Raw genomic sequence first — 19,045 nt, 5'->3', positions numbered from 1 at the left:
TTGAGAGATAATTGTTATGGGATTTAGTGTTATCTTTGTGTAGAAGTTTGTCTTATCTTAAAGTAGACCTTTCATTTTTTTTCTTTTAAGGCTGGTTTTGAATCTGCAAAGTTCCTGAGCCATGTTTATCTGTGAAACTATGTATATATTTTTTATAAACCTGAAAGTGAGTCTGGTTAGATGCAGTATTCTTGGCAAAGCATTCATTTCATTGAATTGTTTCACTATATCCCTATCCCACCACTGCCTTCTGGCCTTGAGGGTTTCTGTGACAGGTCTGCTGTAAATCTTAAGGATGCTCCTTTGAATGTAATTTTCCTTTATGACCTTGCTGCTTTCAGTATTCTATCCCTATCTGTTGGTTTCATCACTGTTACTGGGATGTGTCTTGGGGTGCTTTCCTTTGGTCTCTTCTAACTGGTATTCTTCGGACATGCAGAAAATTTGGTTGAATATGTTTTTAGCTCTGGGAATTTCTCTGTAATGATGTCTTTGACAATTGATTCTTCCTGGGTATTTTCGTTCTGTGTTTCTGGGACTCTAATGATTCTTTTGTTGTTTCTGTTGAGTTTATCAAAGACTTCTATTTTCATTTGTTCTCATTCTCTGAGTATTTTTCCACTTTCTGATCATTAGCTTTAAGGTTTTTTCCAATCTCTTCTGTTGTATAGAGTTGTTCTGCTTCTCATCTTCTAGCTCACCTATTCTTTCAAGGATATTTTCTGATATGTGACTCTGGAAGCCATATTTTTAAATCCATAAGACCAAATTACAGGCTGAAACTATACTCTGGATTTTATTCCCCACACCCATTTTAAGAGACTTAAAAGGGACATGTATATCTCCTTTGAATATTTCTTTAGATATATTTCCTTAAAAGGTATAACCCTTATTATCTATCTTCTTATGTAGTGGCAATTTCCCTCATTTTTTGCATCTATTTAGTAAAAAATTCTAGTAGATATGTTTCTAGTGTCTTAGTTCAGTTAGAACCAAAATATAGGAATTGTTTAGCTTGTTATTTTTACCACCCATATACACCAGTGGGGATTGTTCCTTTTTTCATAGCCACTTTAAAAGGGGAAACTATACATGTGGCAACAAGTTCTTATCTAATTGATAGGAACTCATAAAATTTTATATTCAGTGAGGACTTACACCCTGAACACTTGTCATGGTGTCTAGACTTAGACTTCAAAAGATTGGACATTGACCATTCCTCCTGAACCTTAGATCCCATCTATGTAAACAGCACTATTTTCTACATCAACACCAGGAATTGAACTACCAGGAATGGCCCTACTTCCAACCTGGCATCGACTTAGTCCAGAATGGGTTCATATGACACCCTGACAACTGGGTAGCAGCAATAACCTGCTTTCAGGTCAGGGTTCTCTGCATTTCCACCTAATGGTGAGATGAAACCAGAAGATGCTTTGTGTCACCCTGACTTTGACATAGAATTTGTACAGAAACCAGGATCTTTAAGTACCAGAAACCTGATAGCAACAACCATGATAGTGAAGAGATTTTACTGGGACCACAGACAAAGACTTTGAGGTTAGACACCTTAGTATGCCTGGAGCCTGGAGTTTGTCTTATGTCAGGACACTTCATGGGTAAGGTCTCCCTGTTTTTTAGCCCAAAGGTTTTCTTTTCTATTTTCTCATATTTTACTGTGCCTATGCAAACAACAACAAAAGCTGCCACATACACACCCCTTTTTATTGTATTTTTATCTCTTATCTTTAAAAATAAAAGAGCTTACTAAACCTTCTGTTATTGTATTAATAACTTTATTGGTGATACAATAATTTTCACAACTATACTTGCTACTGAACTTTTTCTTCTTCCAGTTTTCTTCTCTTTCATTTTATTTTTTAGTTTTTACTTTCTATATTTTTCTATTTTTTCAGTTACTTTGCTTTCTCTTATCTTGAAACAAATGTATTATGATCAGTTATTTCAACTGAATTTTCTTTAAATAAAACTTTAAAAAAATATAATATTTAAAAAAATATAATGTCATAAGTTTATTTAGAAAAATACTCAAATCTTTTCTACCTAAAAAAATAAAACAAAGACAATCAGCAGTGTTATGTATGCCAAGGAAAATACAAATACAAAATGTTAAAGAAACCAGTTTCTAGCTTTTTGTTGTTTTTGTTTTGCTTTGTTTTGTTTTTGTTTGTTTTAAGGCTAATATCTTATCACCAGAAATGTTTTATATTTTTTAAGATCAAACTTAACTATATAAAATCAAGCATCAACTATATCTAAGGCCTTTACTTATAAACATAAAACAGAAGAAGCCATTTAAAGCATTACTATTGCAGTTTAAGATACACATTGGGTGGGAGGAAACATTTCAGTCTCTGAAGCTTGTACCCAATTCTGTTCCATAAATAGCTTAGCTCTGCTGGGGCTTGAATGTGGCTGAGGAAAAGAACATATCTGAAGAACCAAAGGAGGATAACTGTATGCTATCAGCATGAGCACATCTCATGAATGCATTGGCAAAGGAAAAATGTTCACATATAAGGGAAGAGGGAAACTCTAAAGCTCCTTACAAGGCTGCCTTAATAAGGGCCAGGGAAGAAAACCTGACTTCTATTTCCTCATGCTCAACAAATTCTCTGTACACACCTTGGCACCATCCCTTAGCAGCTAATCCAATGAACTTGATCTATGGTTCCTGTGAAAATGCATTGTTTATCAATTTCATAGAAGTAGCCTTCTACATTATTAAATAGAATAAAATAAAAGATGACTTTGCCATCCTCTGGCTCTTCTAGACCATGTTATTATGAGCTGCCTGGGAAGAATGGCCTTTGTGTTACCAATACTCAGTGTTACTTATACCCTTACTTTTTTCAAAATATTTGTTTCAGTCTTCAGAGGATAACTTTTCCATTTCAGAAAAACACTGTTACAGGACTGACCTATCATCAAACTGCAATTTGTCTTGGTTATTGGTTGGATCAGCTGGATATTACCACAGGAATTCCCTCTTGTCTTTTTCATGAAGGACACTTTTGCATCTCTGTTTGTCCCTTCAGTTCTTTAATATGAATTTTCCTGAAATTCTCATGCTGAACAGTGAAAGGAAACAGGCTCACAGGCTGACACAAGCACACAGTTTAGATATACCCTACCCCAATCTGTCTGCAAAGCACCACTGGTTAGTGGTGAGCCCCAACCTGGTCAGAACTTTGTTCAGCATCTTAGAGTTGACATTTATTGTTTTAAGCTGTATCTTCACAGAGGAAAATGGCAAATACTTGTTCAAAGTGTTTGAAGAAGAAAAAAACCTAGAGGTTCTAATTGTTCTGCTTTTTGTTTTGTTTTGTTTGTTTTTTGGGCCACACCCGTTTGATGCTCAGGGGTTACTCCTGGCTAAGTGCTCAGAAATTGTCCCTGGCTTGGGGGACAATGGTTCAAATCCTGGTATCTTATATGGCTCCCTGAGCTTGCCAGGGGCGATTTCTGAGCACAGAGCCAGGAGTAACCCCTGAGCTACCCTGAGTGTGACCCCTCTAAAAAAGTACATACTACAGAGAACAAAAAGATAGTATTGGGGACAAGGTACCTGTATTGAACACAATCAAAATCAGTTCAATCCCAAGAACCACAAATGATCTCCTGAGCATTTTTGGCAATGGGCTTTTAAGAACTGCCATTAGGGGCCGGTGCAGTGGCACGGAGCAGTAAAGCGTCTGCCTTGCTCGTGCTAGCCTAGAACGGACCATGGTTCTATCCCCCAGGTGTCCCATATGGTCCTCCAAGCCAAGAGTGATTTCTGAGTGCATACCCAGGAGTAATCCCTAAGCGTCACTGGGTTTCCCCCCCAAAAAAATAAAAATGAGCTGCCATGAGTGTGCTCCTCCGAAATACATATGAAATTCCTTAAAACTGATAAAAATGAGTCCTTGAGTAGATATTCAGATGATATTTAAAAATCTCTGGTGTTTTTAATACTCTGTTTATTAATAGAAAATATTATTTTCTATGTGGAAGAAATAGAAACAAAGATGTTAAAAATTGAATTATACATTTTTGCATGGATTTTTTTTCTGAAGTTATTCCCAGTTGTGCAAGGCTTAGCAGATCAGAATCCAAGATTTGATGCTCAGGAGCCACCAGAGCCATTTGCAGTTATATCAAGAGATGTTGATGTTATAAGAACCAAACTTAAGGCCTCATACAGGCCACATAGATTTATACCACGTTAAGCTTTCTTCCTGGTTTCTTTCCATTATAATATTATTCTAGGGATGAAACCATATGCATCATACTTTTATAGAATTATAATTATGCACCATTACATTGGTAATTTTTTTCTTTGATTTGCATAGCTTTTCTTATATGACATCTATTTCACATAATATTAAATATTTATATTCACGGTGGCTTTTTAATATTCACAAAATCAACCTTGAATTATATAAAGCAAAAATGCATGACTTCTCTTTTTTAATGCCATGATAGAACACAGACAATTCTAAGAATCAAGATAGTTATATAAATATCCATAGCTGATGGTGAACACTAAAACGAAGAATTGCCAGAGAAGGAAGGAACTTCTCTCACAGCAAACTAATGCAGGTATATTCACTAAGACTAGAGGAATATGAGGGATAGAGTCCCTTGGCTCCTTTTGACATTAATGGGCATCCCATAGCCAGATCTCTGTGTCCTGCCTTGAGAATTCACCCAACTGTAAAATTACATTCTACATGGTTTCACATGAGAAGATGACACATGTCACTCCTAGAAACTATCACATGTTTCCTGTAAAATTACATTACTAAATAATATCTACCATAAGTAGTCATTTTTGGACTTTAAGATTTGTTTACTTTCACCTCGGTCTTCTAAAAATGTCAAGAAAAACAATTTTACTGTTGTAAAAATCCATGCTATGAAGTTTAAGCAAACACTTCAATTTGTGGCCCTTCCTTCCTTCCTTCCTTCCTTCCTTCCTTCCTTCCTTCCTTCCTTCCTTCCTTCCTTCCTTCCTTCCTTCCTTCCTTCCTTCCTTCCTTCCTCCTTCCCTCCCTCCCTCCCTCCCTCCTTTCTTCTTTCTTTCTTTCTTCTTTCTTTCTTTCTTTCTTTCTTTCTTTCTTTCTTTCTTTCTTTCTTTCTTTCTTTCTTTCTTTCTTTCTTTCTTTCTTTCTTTCTTTCTTTCTTTCTTTCTTTCTTTCTTTCTCTCTCTCTCTCTCTCTCTCTCTCTTTCTTTCTTTCTACTCTCTCTCTCTTCTCTTCTTTCTTTCTTTCTTTCTTTCTTTCTTTCTTTCTTTCTTTCTTTCTTTCTTTCTTTCTTTCTTTCTTTCTTTCTTTCTTTCTTCCTTCTCTCTGTCTTTCTTTTTTTTTTTCTGGGTCACATCTGGTGATGCTCAGGGGTTACTCCTGGCTCGGTGCTAAGAAATGGCTCCTGGCTTGGGGGACAATATGGGATGCCAGGGGATAGAACCATGGTCTCTTCGCCAATTTCTAACCAAACAGATTATTGAGCTGGTTGTGTTAAATGCTCTACCTGGTCAGACATATAAAAATTTACTTATACATTAAATAATTAAACCCTCTTTTTGTGGTTCCTAACTGATGATGATCAAAGTTCATTCCTCATGGTGCTCAGGGGATCATATGCAAAGCAGAAGTTTGAAAGCTTGAACTGGGGTTAGCTGTTCACAAGGCACATGCCTTAACCACCGTATTGTCACTGTGGTCAATTGCTCTTTATTTGGAATTTTCTTTTAAGTTGAGGAAGACGCTGATCAATTCATGATTTTCATAAAATCAATTTTTAATTAATGAAATGTGGATCCAATTACAACATAAGACAACAGTAAAACAATGTATTCAGACAGATTATGCTGCTGTGCTTGCCTTCTTCATTATAACGAAGTCTATATATTGAAAGCTTGGGTTGATTTTTACCTTTCAAAATTTTTTTCATCATGACAGGACACCTATATTCCCTCCACCAAACCACTATTATCATTAATTAGTTTTTAGACAACATTTTTAATGATTTTTTTACAGACACAAAATAAATGCCATATTAACTACTGCACAGAATTTGTGAAAGAACTTAATATAGGGTGGCAGTGACAATCCAATGGCTAAGGCATGTACGTTGTGAAGAAATAACCCCAGTCAAGCTTTCAATCTTCTGCATTAAATATGGTTCCCTGAGCACCATGAGGAATAAACATTGAGTATCAGCAGTTAGTTATGAACCATAAAGAGGATTTAATCATATAATATATAGGTAATTTTTATTTCAAGAGGGGACTATGAAAGTATAGCTACTAAAATTTAGATAAGTAATGCATCCAGAAAACCCCTTGAATGAAATTCTTATTCCTTCTCCAATTTTCCCATACCTCAATTTTATTTCAGTGTTCAACAAATGTTTTAACATTGCTATTATTTTATTGATTTTTTTCTTTGTTCTTTTGGTTTTGTATTCATTATAACTTTGACATACAAGAAAATATACAAAAAATATAAAACACAAAACCAAATCAGATTGACATCCTGTTAACTTTTGGATTACAGAAATTTTCACTTAACTAGTATGATATTCCTACATCCACAGTGATGGGTGTCTCAGGAGACCAGAAAATTGTTTTTAGAAGATGACATGACTCTATAACAAAATCTGCAATAGACAGGATTCACTTTCTTTTTTTAAACAAGTCATATTTGTTTTACCTTCAATGAAAAAATACTTAACCCTTAATAGTTCATTTATGCCTTGCCTTTTCTTTAGCCAAAGTGCAAGTGACAAAATCTTGTTCTATCTTTTTTTTTTTTTTTGTGGTTTTTGGGTCACACCCGGCAGTGCTCAGGGGTTATTCCTGGCTCCAGGCTCAGAAATTGCTCCTGGCAGGCACGGGGGACCATATGGGGCGCCAGGATTCGAACCGATGACCTCCTGCATGAAAGGCAAATGCCTTACCTCCATGCTATCTCTCCGGCCCCCCTTGTTCTATCTTTTTACACTATTTACAATTTTGAAATAAGAATGAGAAAATTGAGGATATAGCGGTAAGAAGATACCTGCAAATAGTACTCATTAAAAAATGTCACTAAATTCCACCAAAATTTAGCCAAGTATTAGTTTTTACAATATAGAATAATTCTATCAAAATAAGTAATTTTCAAATGTGGTAACAATCAAATTTTACATGCTTTCTCTCAAATCTCAAAGCACCCAAAATAAAAAAAACACAAAGTACTAAAGAGATGCTCAATAAGTAGTTGGTGAATTAAATGGAAAGTGTATATCACTTAAGTTATTGTCTCTATCTCCAAATATTGGTCTATAATTTCAGTTTTACTAAAAATTATTGAAATTTGTGGTTTAATTTTTTTCATGAGAATCTTGGAAAATGAAATTGATTATATATAATTAACAAAACATAAGTATAATTCTATATTTCTATTTCCTTGATAAACTTTCTAATCTGAACAGCCTAATAGAGTCCATAATCTCTCTTTTTCTCACCCTGAATATATTATGTAAAAACATAAGAATGACAAGAGTTTGAATTAAATTAAATTCATAGTTGGGACCATGTGGAATGAATTAAATCTATTGAATTTGATTTTCAGAACAAATTAAAAATTTCAACAGTTTGATTTTTCCATTTCAGTACAATTTTTTCCATGATGAACCAGAGATTAAATTTTGCCTAAAGAAAATCATATTCCTCTCAATATGAAATAGCAAATTTCTCCCTTTGGCATTTTGTTTCCATGACGTTCTTTTTACCCATCTTTCAATACAAAATTTCAGGGCTCACCTCCAATTAAAAGCTTGCCCGGATACTTTTGTCTAAGCCATGTTCATTTCTCATACCACCTTAAATGTTCATTCTGATTTATGTAAATACTATTGTGTAAAACTTAACACCATAAATTGAAAGTTATCTTATGGAGAGGAAAATATCAGGTACTTTCTTTACTTTTGTATTACTCCAATAACATACATAATATAATTGACTAATTTGGACATTTGAAGATTGAATAGAATAGAATTGTGGGGTAAGGTTATTTAAAAACAGAAAAGAAAGAGGTTACTAAATATAACTTTACTATAATAATGTTAGCAACTTAAAAGTTTTAAGAGAATTATTCATGGTAGCTAAGTTTACATAATAATAACACATATGTAATTTATTCTGTTTTTTGTCCAAATACAGTTGGTACTCAGGATACATAAATGAATATAAAGAAGTTTTAAGTGATTTTCATTAAGCAGGTAATGTTTCTTGGTTTATTTAGTGGTAAACGCATTAAAGTTATTTGAAGCATGTCTCACCCAAACCCATAGCTTTTTTGTTTCACAGGAATTCTCTAGATACAGAAGGCATGAAGAAAAAAAGTTCAACCCTAACTCATTTAACAACACAAAGTTTATAAATTCTGCATTTTCCTTGCAGTGCCATTTTTAATCTTTACTAAGGACTACTGCCACTCTAATTGAAATAGGGTGAATAAATCATAAGTTGTAGCAAGAAATAAAACTAAAGGCATAGTTGAATAGAAAATGCAATAACTTACAAATTTTATTGCTAATTAAGGAATGTATTGTAGTATGTAAAGAATTGTTTAGATTCACAGGACACTCATCATGTTCTTCTCTTCTTATAAAGGATAGACAATATCAGATACCTAATCAGTTTTAATTACTATCATTTGACTCATAAGCCTCCACTAAAAGTAAGAAAATCTAATATTAACAAGAGAAATATGCTGCTTACACATTTTTTCTCTTTTTTTCCTCCTGCTTACAAATTTTTGCTAAAAGAGAGCTTCATAATTTAGATTCATTGAGAAGTTCATTAAGAAAACTAAGTTCATCCTTAAAGAAGAAATACAAATGGTCAAAAGACAAATGAAAATGCTCCACATCACTAATCATCAAAGAGAAGTAAATCAAAACAACTATGGGGTACCATGTCATGCCACAGAGACTGGCACACATCACAAGAACAAGAACAGTGCTGGTGGGAATGACCTCTAGTCCAGCCTTTATGGAAAACAATATGGAGATTATTCAAAAACCTGGAAATTGAGCTCCCATATGATCCAGCTATACCACTCCTAAGAATATACCATAGAAACACAAACATACAATTCAAAAATTCCTTCCTCACACCTATATTCATTTCAGCACAATTTAAAATAGCCAGACTATGGAAAAAACCAAGATGTCCTTCAACAGATGGATGGCTGAAGAAACAGGTAAGAGCCAAGAAGTTAGCTCAAGAATCAAGGGTGCATGCCGACTATGAACAAGGACCTGGGTTCTATTATATGCATCACAAGTCCCAAGAAACATAGTATTGGGAGGCCACAGTAGGCTATGCCAAAGGAATACCAAATCTCTGTGATAAAATAGTATTGAACCGATTTGACCAAGTATTGCTGGAAGTGATCCCCAAGTTCTTAATAACTTGTAGGTAGCTCTCTCATTACTTATTCCACTTTCCTCAAAAGGAGCCTGAACAGGGATTTCAGGTTCTTTTGAGATAAAGGCTTTCAACTCACCTCTGAGAATATGATATCTCTAAAGGATTGTAATGAAGAGTACATAATTAATTGAGCAAATTTTTAAAAGATCTATTCAGCTTTAATGTTGGTTTTTTGTTTGTTTGTTTGTTTGTTTGTTTGTTTTTTTGTTTTTGGGCCACACCTGGCGGTGCTCAGGGGTTACTCCTGGCTGTCTGCTCAGAAATAGCTCCTGGCAGGCTCGGAGGACCATGTGGGACACCGGGATTCGAACCAACCACCTTTGGTCCTGGATCGGCTGCTTGCAAGGCTAACGCCGCTGTGCTATCTCTCCGGGCCCCAGCTTTAATGTTGAACAAAGACTTTAGGATTACTAATTATTTTTAAGTTATTATATGCCAGAGATTGAAGATATGACTTATATATGAAAGTTTAGACTACTATCAGGTTTTGTTCCAGACCGTGAAAGATTCAAAGGTCCTTTTTAATTTATGGTTCCACAAACCATGCATTTGAGTAATAATCACTTCAATATGAAGTAGATATAGAAAAATAAAAGCAACTTAAGATACTAAAACATACTTAAGCACATTCTAAAAGCCAATATAGGCTTAAAATGACTTATTAAGTAAAGTTTATGAATGCCTAACATATATAATGAGATAGAAGAAATCAAATCATAAAAATTAAGCAGAGGGATATAGTACCAGTACAGTGGTAGAGCACTTGTCTTGCATATATTTGTCCTAAGTTTCATCCATGGCAATCAGTATGGTACCAAATGATCCCCAAAGTACCCCAGGAGTGATATCCTGAACCAGGAGTAAACACATCACTGGGTATAGCCCTCAAACCAAAGAATACAAGACATTTCATAGTAGTTCTATTTCCCTTTATAAGGTTTAGATTATACATTGTTTAGGTCAATCTACCATGACAAAACTTCATGGAAAATGTGGTTTTATAAGGAAAACTATTTAACCCACTTTAAGATACACATAAATTTTCACATTGATTTACTAAAAGAAAAATCATATTAAATCTCTTGTGTCTAACATTTTCTGTTCTAATGATAACTCAAAACTATTATATACTCCTAAATTGGGCAGACTTGTTAATTGTATTATAAATGTTTAATTATAAACATTTCAAAGTTTTTGACCATTTTAAGAAAAACAAATTTTACTGTTCAAAGGAATTTATAGGAAAATACTATGACAAAATCTTTAGAAAGAAACGTTTTTTTTTCAAGTTTTTAACTTTAACTTTTAATTTGTCTTCAACTGGATTCAAAAATTATAATATATCAAGATTTTCTACATGAAAATAAGTAGGCTATTGGAAATAAATATGAATTTTTTATCTATTAAGTCTTCTATTCTTTTTTTATAGTAATTTTTTTCTTGACCAAAGTGGATTACAAATCATTCACAGTAGTATTTTAGGTATATAGTGACATTGAGTCAGGGGCATTCCTACCACCAATGTTGTTCTCCCTCCACCCCTGTTCCCAGCATGCATCCCATATTGCCCTTCCTTTGCACCCCCCACCCCAGGCTGCTAGTATAAGTGGTCCCTTCTATGTCTAGCTTGTTGTAAATTGGTATCAATTCTGTTGTAGTTGGCTTTGAATTTGGTGTTTAAGCCTGATCATTTTTTATTTCTACTCAATGTTCATACAACTGTTTGGTCTTGGTGTCCTCCATTATTTCCCCCTCAATTTGTAATTTTACTCATAGTCAAAGCTATCTTTCACTTTTTGAGTGCATAGCCAGGAGTAACCCCTGAGCAACACTGGGTGTGGCCCCAAAATTAACAACAACAAAAACATTACTAGAACTAGAAAACATATTTCCACTTTTTTAATTCTTCCAAACACTAGTACACTGAAATATACTTAAATTATGCTAAAAAATGTTTAAATACAAAGCTTTCCCCTCCCCCCAACCCTGAACTTCCAGAAGCCTAAGACAGAACACCTGCAGTCTCTAGCTTTTAAATGGCCCAGCTTCACAACCTCTATGACTAATCTTCAAGGGACAAAAGATTCCAAAGTGATGAAACTCCTAGGTACAATGGTGTTCAGGTTGAAAACTCTGGGACCCTCTCAGGACGGGGCAAAAGGAGTCTCCTGCCCTGTAAACACCCAAGCAGTTGCACCCATTCTCTTTGTTATATGAACACCCAAGTTAAATAGATTTACAATTTCAAGAGATGCCAAGCCAAAAAATTCTTCCCAGTTATATAGCTCCTGAAGGACACCTCTAGTTTCCAAAATATTGCAACAGTCCATAGGAATACGATAAATTTTATAGGAAGGTAGCATAGAAGCAAACTAAATTCAATGAAGGAAAATAACAAAGGGGGCCGGAGAAATAGCACAGCAGTAAGGCATTTGTTTTAGATGCAGAAGGACAGTGGTTTGAATCCTGGCATCCCATATGGTCCCCCGCTCCTGCCAGGAGCAATTTCTGAGCAGGGGGCCAGGAGCACCCCCTGAGCACTGCGAGGTGTGACCTAGAAACCAAAATAAATAAGTAAATAAATAAATAAATAAATAACACAGAAGGCTCAAATAGCAACAAACAGCTCAGTAAATCCTCAGACAGTGACTTTAGTGAAGTATATCACTTTTCATAAATTTTCTTTTACTGAACTATTTTTTAATAATTCTATTTACATTTTTATAACAAGCAATATACAATAAATTATTTTTTGCTTGCTAAGGAGGTAGTCTTGGGCAGGTGGAAAATGAGGACAATGGTGGAGGGAAGTACACTGGTGTTGGGTTATGTGCTGGAACATTGTAGGCCTGAAACAAGTCTATTATGAATAATTTTGTAAACCTCTAATATAGCATATAACATTAGAAGAAAAAAATACAAAACTCATAAATATTTTAATTCTCTGGTGGAGTAAAATCCAAACAAATAACATGTTGCTAATTGAATACAAAATACTAGCATTTTGCAAATGAGAAGACTTTAATTTAAATAAAAGAAGTGAATATTAAACGTATGAGAAAGCCTTTACTGGGTGATAGTTCAGCAGGCTAGAATACATGCTTTGCTTACTGGAAGCCTAGATTCTATCCCCAACAACATTTTCCTCAAAGCACCTCTGGGAGCAACTGCAGAGCACCATATAGGGAGTTGCACCAAAGCACTGCAAAGTTTGGCTCACTCTTACCCTGAAATATAAATAAAATATACTTGATTTAAAATATCAAGTATTGTTGGGACCTGAATTCTGAACAAGGAGGGATGCCATATTGTAAAGGCCACATGGCAGGCCTCTTCGCAGATTCCGAGCAGAGAGAGACGCCATTTTGTAAGAACCACATGGTGTAACTGTAAACCACATGTTATATCTTCACAAACCATTTTCTATAGACTCCGCCCCAAGCTACCGTTCATACCAGGTAGCCTATCAGGAAAGGACAAGGGAGCAGTAGGAAAGTACACCTAGACAATAGCAATCATTTTAAGGATCATCAGAAAGTTGGAACCTTCCTATATTCTTTCCCTATATAATCTTCCTCATGACCTTGAGCAGGGCTCATCTCCTTTGGGGGATGGCCCTGGCTGGCCAGTGTGGGGGTCTTGGTGGCAGACAGACTAAAGTATTAAACTTTATTCCAGTTGTGTGGTCTCATTCTTCTCCTCTGGAGAAGAATGCTAACAGTATGCTGTATATTTTCTTGTTGCTTAATTCTTCTCTTAGAATAATACTAATGTAAAAGAAATGTGTTCTACTACTTCCTAATTTTTACATTAGATAGTAAATGTGTAGGAAGGGAAAGAGAAAGAGTGGAGAAAGGGAGTTAATAATTTTATTAGCTTATTGAGAGATCAAATAATTCATCTATAAAATGACAAAAGCTAAATTTGTCCTAATTAATTGAAGATTACATTTGCCATTGATTGATTTTAGATAGTGATAATTTTGGAGATTCTATCTAAAAGAGTAAATACAATTCTTAGATTAAGACCATACCTTTTTTTTGAGCATAAAATTGAAAGAAACATTCTATATATTTTATATTAAATTTTGTATTATTAAAAAGGCAACTGGCATGAGAATAGGAATTCTATTTAAAGGTACAGTAAATACTTTTTAATACTATAAATAAAAAGATCATAAATATGTTTTCTATGTAACAGTGCTCATAGTGATCACTCAAACATTGTGTATATCATTCATAAAGATCATTGATATGATAATATAGAAATAACATTTTATTTTAAATATAACATTGAAAACATCTTATTTAAACACAATTCTTGAAGAAATTCTCACTTAAACCTTTGTACATATCTAAAATTCCATTCTCTCACTTGTAAATGGCAATAACAGTGACCAGTTCATTTCATTGTTATGACAATTAACTGAGATATTACAAAGTGCTTAGTGCAAAGTCTGTCAGGTGTAAGTATTTACAAAGTGCTCTTCTTTTTACTCTTTAATAGAAAAACAAAGCCCATTTTTTAAAGCCTTGTATCAAGTTAAATATCAAATTTCCTGAATGATTAAATCCCTGTCTCTTATGCCATGATATTTTTATTTAATTAAATAGTGGTTGAAGATGCTTACATACTACACTTTGAGATAATACTAAATCAAATGTAGTCCTTTAGGAATGGTAACTGTTCCACAGGTGAGTTTGTTAGCCTTCTATTGAGAATTCAAAATTCAGATTTCCTGAGAAACAATAAAGATGTAGTGAGAACATAATTTTCTTGACTGAAAGGTACTGTGTGATCTACTCTGGGCTAGAAAAGCAGGTTTCTTGGTCAAAAAGTTGGAGCTATAATTTGCATTATTATTTAGAGTGACTACTGTTATATTTTTCTGATGATTAATCTCTCCCTTCCACTCACCAGCCACCACACCCCTACATGTACACCTTACTTATTTTTTCCTTTAAGAACTATTGCCTTTATAACACTAAAAACTGACCACTGTTTTGCTTCCTTCCTGGACACTGAAAAACTTATGCAAATTCATAAGCCTGTAGTCAAGTCTCTGAAGTGAACATCTAACCCTTTTGGTTTAAGGGAAGGAGAAGAGGATTATTAAAGATTAGAGTCAAGGAACTTATATAAACTAGTGATTATTAAGTATCTTAGCTTATCTTTTTATTCCTACACTATGCCTTGACCTTAACTCATTTCTCTCTCTCTCTTTTTTTTATTTAAAAATTAGAGGAAAGTAAAGACCCATAAAGAATCCAGGGAAAAAAGTCTACCTACTTACCAACATCTCACAGAACAACTAGAATTATAGGAATTGAGGTTTAAAGAATGAGATGAGGAAGGGAAACAAAACAGACTGGATATAAAATATGAATAGGTTATAAAGACACCATAGGAAAGATTATTGAATAATGAATAATTATTGAATAATTAAATAGTTATTGAACAATAGTTTGACAATAAAAAATGAGTGCAATTTTCATGAATAAATATGCTTATAACTAGTGATATATAATTGAATATTGTTTCTCTCTCTTCTATATCCAAATAAGTAATTGGAGAAGGTAAAGATAACTTGGGGCGGGGCGGTGGCACTAGAGGTAAGGTGCCTGCCTTGCCTGCGCTAGCCTTGGATGGACCTTGGTTTGATTCCCCGGTGTCCCATATGGTCCCCCAAGCCAGGAGGAACTTCTGAGCGCATAGCCAGGAGTAACCCCTGAGCGTCACCGGGTGTGGCCCAAAAACCAAAAAAAAAAAAAAAAAAAAAAAAAAAAGATAACTGGACTGTGTAGACAATATCACAATACACCAACAGGTATTTTGATATTCACAGTATCATAGAGTTAATATGGTCAGAAGTAAAGAACCTTTTAGTAAAGAACCTTTTGTTAATCAAAGTTTAATATTATATTCTATGATGTAATATTAAATATTCTAAGTAATAATGCATTAGGTTCAACTTTCTAATCTGTTTGACCATTGGTGAAGGAAAATATCTGGAAAACTGATGACACATGCCTTGCATTAGGCATTTGAACATGGTTTTTGTTGATCTTGTATTTTCGAGCTATGTAACTGATGTTTTTCTTTCTTAACTGAATGTTTGGATATTTTGGTGAAAGGGATAAAGAAGAATCCTTTTATCTGGTACTATTTGTCCATTGCTCTCCTTTGTCAAGAGTTTACCTTTCATAAAGGAAATTGTAAAGAATAATTTGCATGCAATTTCTTTCAAACCAAACCATTCATATGAACTGAGTATGTTCATTATTGAAGAATGATGAAGATTAAATCACATATTGAGCATTAAAAACATTAGTGGGGGCAAAGTAGCACATGCTGCTGAGATAAGCTAGTTGTGACCTAGCATTGGTTTATTATGACTATTTTCTTAGAGAAATTTTATCAAAATAAATTAACTCATTAAAACTTTTTTCTTTAACAGGTGCTGTACATATGATGTTTTAATGGGTTTAATTAAAGTGAATGACAGCTGATATTTAGCATCTAGTAAAATTTAGGATCTAATAAACTAAGCCAAAACATGAAATACTTTACTTTTCATAAAATAATTTACTTTCATCATGATTCATATAATAAAATTACCATGTTTGCTATGGCTTGCTAAAATGCAAAGATCTGATTTACAAGGCTGGATTCACTTCTAACTAATTATGTTATTTAAAAAAATTTTAGTTAATAAAGCTGTTTTTGCATCTAACAACATGCTTGTACATAATCAGTACTTAATAAATATGTATTAATCACATGAGTGTTTAAAACATGCAGTACTAAAGCTATAAAATAAGAACAATTAACGAATGAAGAATTATAAGACAGAAAGAAGAAAATACAGTTAAAGCGGGGGAGTAGTGGACTTCATTAACTCACCATCTTTGTCATTTTTACATGAAGCTAAATATATCTACCCTATCCTAGAAAAATTGAATGCGAATTACTATGAGTTTAACTATTATAAAGAATCAGTCACTTTTGAGTGAAAAACTATTGTACAACATAAGTGAAATTATAACATAAAAATTTCTCATTTCTGGGACCGGAGAGATAGCATGGAGGTAAGGTGTTTACCTTTCATACAGAAGGTCATCGGTTTGAATCCCGGCATCCCATGTGGTCCCCTGTGCCTGCCAGGGGCAATTTCTGAGCAGGGAGCCAGGAAAAACCCCTGAGCACTGCCCGGTGTGACCCAAAAACCACCAAAAAAAAATTTCTCATTTCCAAAATAAAGGAATTCAGTCTGTAAACAGATCTAAGACCTTTTTTTGACTTCTTCCTCATCTTCAGCCTTTAACTATTATCTTTTGTTTTTTGTGGGTCTCATTAGTGATGCTCAGAGGCTCATCCCAAACCCCTCCTTTGCTATTATTCCTAAAGGTCCTCTGGGTACCATACAGTACTAGAATTTTAACCTGACACCCAGAGTATACAACATATTTTCTTCTTATTGAGCTGCTTCCTTGCTCCTAAGGCATGTTTTAACCAAAGGCTTCTTACTATTGCCATATTAATAGAAGCTTTGTTTGGATGTATTTCATCCAAGTCATTTGATCTATAGTTTCTTGAAATTCACCCTCTTGTTTGAGAGGAGCTTTCTATGTGATTCACAGATAAGGATAACATACACATTGTCCACACTTCTTACACCAAGTTTACTGGTACCACAATGAACCAAAGAAGCAATATAATTATCTTGTTTCATAAGAAAACAGAATAATTGTCGGAACAAGTGAAATGCAAAGATGAAGCAGACTTACCAGGCTGAGAATTTCACTTGCTCAATTCTGATGAACCAACCCATCAAACTTTTACCTTCCATTACAATAACATCATTTTAGAGCTCCAGAGGCAGCCCAAAGGACAGGCACATATGCACTGTACACAGGAGGTTTGGGTTAAATCCATGGGTTCATGTGGTTCCTTCAGGCATTTCTAGGTGTTGATGGGACTCAGCCAAATGAAAAGCCATTGGTAGTTTCAGAGCTGCAGATGATGAGTACTCAATGGCATAAAGCACTTGCTGGAGCAGAAGATGATGAGTTCAAAGCCTGACCCACACAAGCTGAGGATATGTTGATAGGGAACCACAGAAGAAAAGAAGATGGTTCAGTGATTTAGGCAGCAGCCAGGTTAGTTTGAGATCCTGAGATGAATTCCTAATGCCATGTTTCTGCAATCCTGAAAACCCCATGGTCCAGGGTTTCTGATAAGGAAAAATATTTAAAAAGTGATAGATCTTTTTGGATAAAGATATAAATATTCTCTTTGTGAACCAATACCAGAGTCCAGCCTAATTCACTAGAAAGAAATGCGATTAAAAATATGGTTTGAAATATTTCAAATTTGACTTTGTGCCACAGAACTCCAAATACTTCTTTGATTACATATTGATGTTTTAAAGTAAATTTATTATGTGTTGTTTATTTACATGAATATTTTGAACACATTCTTCATATCCCATCATAAAAATATTTTACATAATTTTTGAATAATAAATGATGAACTATGATCCTCTTCATGCATAGTAAATGTTAGATGCTGCATTGTTTGCAGACATTAAGCCAAAAGTGTTATTTGAGATGTTGCAAAATCCTGACCCCTTTAAAAGCCAAACAGCACTACAGCAGGCCTTCCCTAGCAACTGTATTCATAATGGCAATCTCAGACAGTCAGTCAAACTAAATAAACCATCAAGAATTCCAAGCTAGAAATGAGTTGTTGAGGGCTCCCGTTATCATGTCGGGACTGAGGTCATGGAGGGAACTGGAATGTTATTTTCACTAGTGCTGGCCTGCCAGTTAGTGCCGGAATTAGATTTTAGTGAAGGTGAACTTCACCATTGCTGATACTGGCAGAAATGCACTCAGATTCCTTGTAAGGGCATCAGAAAGGTGTGTAGATTACAGAGAGGTGAATACACTCTCTCTTCTATTTCTCTGTTCCTTGTCTTAAATGTCTCTTGTTGATCTAGAAAACCAGTGCAATATATCAAGGTTTATGATTCCTAATTTGTCCATCAATGCTAGAAATCGAACCAAAATTTCTGAGTACTGTGTCAGCACATTCAAAAGGAACAGATGTTGGTGCACTGGTTAAAAGAGACAACCCTTAATAACAAAGTATTTCAAGTGAAGTGCTTAGAAGGATTATGCCCTTTGTTTTTAGAGTATATTTTTATTTAACTCTAATAAGAAAGTTTATAAAACACAGATACTTAGTCACATATTTAGATCAATAAAGCCTTCAAATTGGTGAAAAATACATGGAACATATTGTTTAATGTAAGTGATTTTTTTTTGCTTCTTAACCTTTCTGGATTTCAGAGTAAACAACAGGAGAGGACAAATTTTCACTTTGTATTTTAACTTAAAAAAAAAAAAAAAGCTATGTATCCAGGCTCTTACTGTATTTTTAGGCAGAATAAACTAGATCAATTTTCTAGAAATTTTAGCAATGATAACTCAAAGGAAAAATTATATAATTGCCATTTCTTGAAGCAATTGTGAAATAAAGATTGATATTAGATT

The 19,045-nt window shown here is 34.3% G+C and overlaps 1 pseudogene; it reads right to left on the bottom strand.

Moving 5' to 3' along the window:
* Window positions 1-2,566: 2,566 nt before the first annotated feature.
* On the bottom strand, window positions 2,567-16,403 carry LOC126008613 (ubiquitin carboxyl-terminal hydrolase isozyme L1-like; annotated as a pseudogene).
* Window positions 16,404-19,045: the final 2,642 nt, after the last annotated feature.

This window comes from Suncus etruscus, chromosome 5 (genome assembly GCF_024139225.1).
Source record: "Suncus etruscus isolate mSunEtr1 chromosome 5, mSunEtr1.pri.cur, whole genome shotgun sequence".
Classification (NCBI taxonomy): domain Eukaryota; kingdom Metazoa; phylum Chordata; class Mammalia; order Eulipotyphla; family Soricidae; genus Suncus; species Suncus etruscus.
This window is presented reverse-complemented; position numbering and strand designations above follow the sequence as displayed.